At 39.2% G+C, this 4,513-nt stretch overlaps 1 pseudogene; it reads right to left on the bottom strand.

The window, feature by feature from the left end:
• Nucleotides 1–233: 233 nt before the first annotated feature.
• LOC140596326 (5S ribosomal RNA) lies at nucleotides 234–351 on the bottom strand (annotated as a pseudogene).
• Nucleotides 352–4,513: the final 4,162 nt, after the last annotated feature.

Below are 4,513 nucleotides of genomic sequence, written 5' to 3'. Positions count from 1 at the left end.
GTTCTTTCAATCCATGATCATAGAATATCTTTACATTTATTTTGTCTTCTTCAGTTTCTTTCATCGGTGTCTTATAGTTTTCAGTGTATAGGTCTTTCAATTCCTTGATTATATTTATTTGTAAGTATTTTAGTCTTTTTGATGCTATTATAAATAGGATTGTTTTCATAATTTCTCTGATAGCTTGTTATTAATATATAGAAATGTGGCAGATTTTTGTATGTATATTTTGTATTCTACAACTTTACTGAATTCATTAATTCTCCCATCCAAGTACTAACCAGGCCCGACCCTGCTTAGCTTCCGAGATCAGACGAGATCGGGCGCGTTCAGGGTGGTATGGCCGTAGACTGAATTCATTAATTCTAACAGTTTGTGGTGTCTTTTAGAGTTTTCTATATGTGATATCATCTGCAAATAGTGACAGTTTTACTTCTTCCTTTCTAATTTGGATGCCTTTTATTTCTTTTTATTGCCTAATTGCTCTGACTAGGGTTTCCAATACTATGTTGAATAAAAGTGGCAAGAGTGGGCATCCATGTCTCGGTTCTAATGTTAGTGGAAAAGCTTTTAGTAAGATATTAGCTCTGAGGGGATCCCTGGGTGGCGCAGCGGTTTAGCGCTTGCCTTTGGCCCAGGGCGCGATCCTGGAGACCCGGTATCAAATCCCACGTCGGGCTCCCGGTGCATGGAGCCTGCTTCTCCCTCTGCCTATGTCTCTGCCTCTCTCTCTCTCTCTGTGACTATCATAAATAAATAAAAATTAAAAAAATAAAAAAAGATATTAGCTGTGAGTTTTTCATATGTGACCTTTATTATGTTGACTCATGTTCTCCCTATACTCACCTTGTTGAGAATCTTTATCGTAAATGGATGTTGAATTTTGTCAAATACTCTTTTGAGCATCTACTGAGAGATCATATGATTTTTATCCTTTGTTTTATGAATGTGGTGCATCAAAATGACTTGCAGATGTTGAACCATTCTTGCATCCCTGGAATAAATCCACTAGATTGTGGTGTATGATCCTTTTAATGTATTGTTACATATATGTTCATCCAGGATATTGACCTATAATTTTCTTTTTTGTGGTGTCCTTGTTTGGTTTTGGTATCATGAAATAGTTTTTATTTCTTAAAAAAATAAGGTTTGAAACTAATATGGCTAAAATTAAGATTTGATAATGCAGAGCATAGGTAAATGGATGTTTGTTAATATCATCTCTTCACATCTATATGCTTGAAATACCAATACCCCATATCCAACTGGTGTACTATAGTGGAAAAGCATTAGTCTAGATCATGGTTGAAGTCCACTTGCTAGGTGTGTGACCTCTGCCAGATGACTTAATTTCTTAGTATCTTAGTTTCTTCACTTGAAAATTGTGGATAGGGATCCCTGGGTGGCGCAGTGGTTTGGCGCCTGCCTTTGGCCCAGGGCGCGATCCTGGAGACCCGGGATCGAATCCCACATCGGGCTCCCGGTGCATGAAGCCTGCTTCTCCCTCTGCCTATGTCTCTGCCTCTCTCTCTCTCTCTCTGTGACTGTCATAAATAAATAAAGATTAAAAAAAAAAAAAGAAAAAGAAAAAAAAAAAGAAAATTGTGGATAATCGTAGTACTTAAAGTGTTGTTCTGAGAATTATATGAAATGATTCCTGTGAAGTGTTTTGCACATTGTGTAGTACATAATAAGTACTGAATGCACTCAGGCCTTTGTATCATTCTCAACAAATCACCCAAATTTAGATTTTTGGGGCCATCTTTTATTGTTTTAATAATGTTTCATTTTGAAATAATTTCATACTTGCAAAGAACTCCCGTTTACCCTTCACATAGATTTTACCACAATCATTCCTATTGTATTGTTTGGATTAAAACATCTTCTTGAATGGGAAACCAAACCATCATAGAGCCTATGCTATGGTGAAACTGGACTATGTGGAAGGTAGTATGTAACCATGGTTAAGATTGTAGGCATTGTATTTTGACAGGCATCAGTGGGATCTCAGCTTTCCTACTAACAATATGTTAGTTTCCTAACAATTCTTAACTAACAATATGTATGTCTCCTACTAACAAGATGTGACTGGGTAAGTCACCCAACTTCTGTGAGTCTAAGAGAGAAAAAGTTAGCACAATGTGGCAATAGTGGCCAGTGGTCCATCCTATGAATCAATAAGTAGCCCCTACATTTCTGAGCTGGGATTATCTTTGTAGCATTTTCTGAAATGCTTAGAGAGGCTTATTCTGGTGTGTGGAGCAATCTAGGGTATGGCATTTTTCTCTGTGAACCAGAGTCACATGAATGAGACTTAGATTCAGATGCCCGAGGTCAAATTTTAAATTTCCTGGATTTTTCTTTTGGAATGTGTGTGTGTGCATGAGCACACATGTCCTCTTGATTTGTTTGATTTTTTTCCGACCCATCAAACCCAGCTTCCACCTTATTCTCCTCCTTGTTCTCTGCTGAGGCTTTTAGATATGTCTGTTATTTTTCTCTTGGAGAGGAGAAGGCCTGATGGCATCGTCTGTGATGGGTTTCTGACTGGAGTGGCAATGAGTAAACGTGGCAGAAGGGATCATCCACTTAGGGTGACTTAAGGGGAAACAGAAGAAAGTTTTGGTCCTGTAGAACATTGAATCCCCAAAGTGGGTCTGAGGGACTTTGTCAGTCTTTCTTAGACAGTGTTTCCCATGTCTGTATCTAAATGAGAAAAATAGACAAGTTAGTGCATTTTTCATGAAGTTTTTTAAAAGGAATGAACATAATGGCATGTCCTCTGTTTTGAGATTATGTTCTTCCAACTCTTTTTTTTTTTAATTTTATTTATTTTTATTTATGATAGTCACAGAGAGAGAGAGAGAGAGAGGCAGAGACACAGGCAGAGGGAGAAGCAGGCTCCATGCACCGGGAGCCTGATGTGGGATTCGATCCCGGGTCTCCAGGATCACGCCCTGGGCCAAAGGCAAGCGCCAAACCACTGCGCCACCCAGGGATCCCTGTTCTTCCAACTCTTTTGGTAATATAATGTCTCGCCGTTTTTGAAATTATCATGGTAGATTTTTTCTTTTTAAAGTTGGGCATGGAGCCCAACATGGGGCTTGAACTCAATAACCCTGAGATCAAGACTAAGCTGAGATCAAGAGTCAGATGCTTAACAGACTGAGTCCCTCAGGTGCTCCTATCATGGTAGATTTCTAACTGTCCTCATTTGGTGATCAAACTTTGTAAATCTTACATATGTGTCCAGTATATCCATGGGAAATGTTACTGGTTCATAATATCAAGAAATCTGGGGACCATTGATTCGGACTGCTAAAGATGAAAAGTTTCTTTGAAATTAAGTGCCATCTCAGTCACACAGATAATTGAGGGACTTAAACTCAGATAGCAAGTTTGTAGCAGAACCAGGACTCGAACCACTTTGCCTGATACTCAGCCTACTGAGCCTTCCTCTCCTCTGCCTTGCTGATCCAAAGAGAAAGAAGCACTGAAGAAAACATCCCTTGACCTTACCATATAACAAGTTTTTACCATGCACAGTTTATTTCCTGTTTTGTTTTAATTTCAGGAACTAAAAGAACAGCCAAAATCCCAATGGGAAATGATGCCTAAGTTCCCTGCCTCATAATCGTTAACCCTGTTAGAGTGGAGGCGGGCAATAAAATGGTCACTGAAGTTTTTGCTGACTTGTTTTCACTGTTGAGTCAGAAGAAGCGCCTACTCAGAGCATTAATTTCTGATTACCCCTTAATCCAGCCAGGTTAGAAAATAGGATGGAGAAGAATAAGAATTTACATATCCTTTTCAGATCGTTAAACTAGCAATGGCTTGCAGAAGTGGGTCAGTGCTATTACAGGGAGGAAACCTGGAGGTTTCTGAGTGCTACCTAAAGTAAGGAAATCAGCTTCTGGCTTAGGGAAACTGATGGGTGTGAAAACGGTTCAAAATTGGACCATCTAAGTAGCTCACACTTAGAATTTTGACTACAGTGTCAGTAAAATAGGGACCCTAGAGTCATGAAGAGGCACTGCTCTGAGAAAACATCTGTCTACATACACTCTGGTTAAATAAGACCTGGCCTTTGATTAGAAGGGCCTCCAAACATCACAGTGTTTTATACTAGTGTATTCATTTCCTATACCTGCTGTAACAAATCACCACAAATTTAGTGGTTTAAAAAAACACAAATTTATTATCTTACAGTTCTGGTTGTCAAAAGTTGAAAACAATCTCACTGGACTAATATCCAGGCGTCAGCAGGGCTGTGGTCCTTCTGGAAGCTCTAAAAGAGAATCCATTCCTTTCCTATTCTGGTTGCTAGAAGCTGCACATATTCTTTGTCCTGTGGTGGGATCACTTAACCTTCTGCTTCTGTTGTCACATTGCCTTCTGTCTTTCTGACTCTAACCCTCCTGGCTTCCTCTTATCATTGTGATTACATTGGTCCTACCGGGATAATCTCAGATAATTTGCCCTTCTCAAGATCCTTAATTTAAAACACACCTGC

This window comes from Vulpes vulpes, chromosome X (genome assembly GCF_048418805.1).
Source record: "Vulpes vulpes isolate BD-2025 chromosome X, VulVul3, whole genome shotgun sequence".
In the NCBI taxonomy this organism is placed as follows: Eukaryota; Metazoa; Chordata; class Mammalia; order Carnivora; family Canidae; genus Vulpes; species Vulpes vulpes.
Note: the sequence above shows the minus strand (reverse complement) of the source record. Positions and strands in the feature narration are given on the sequence as shown.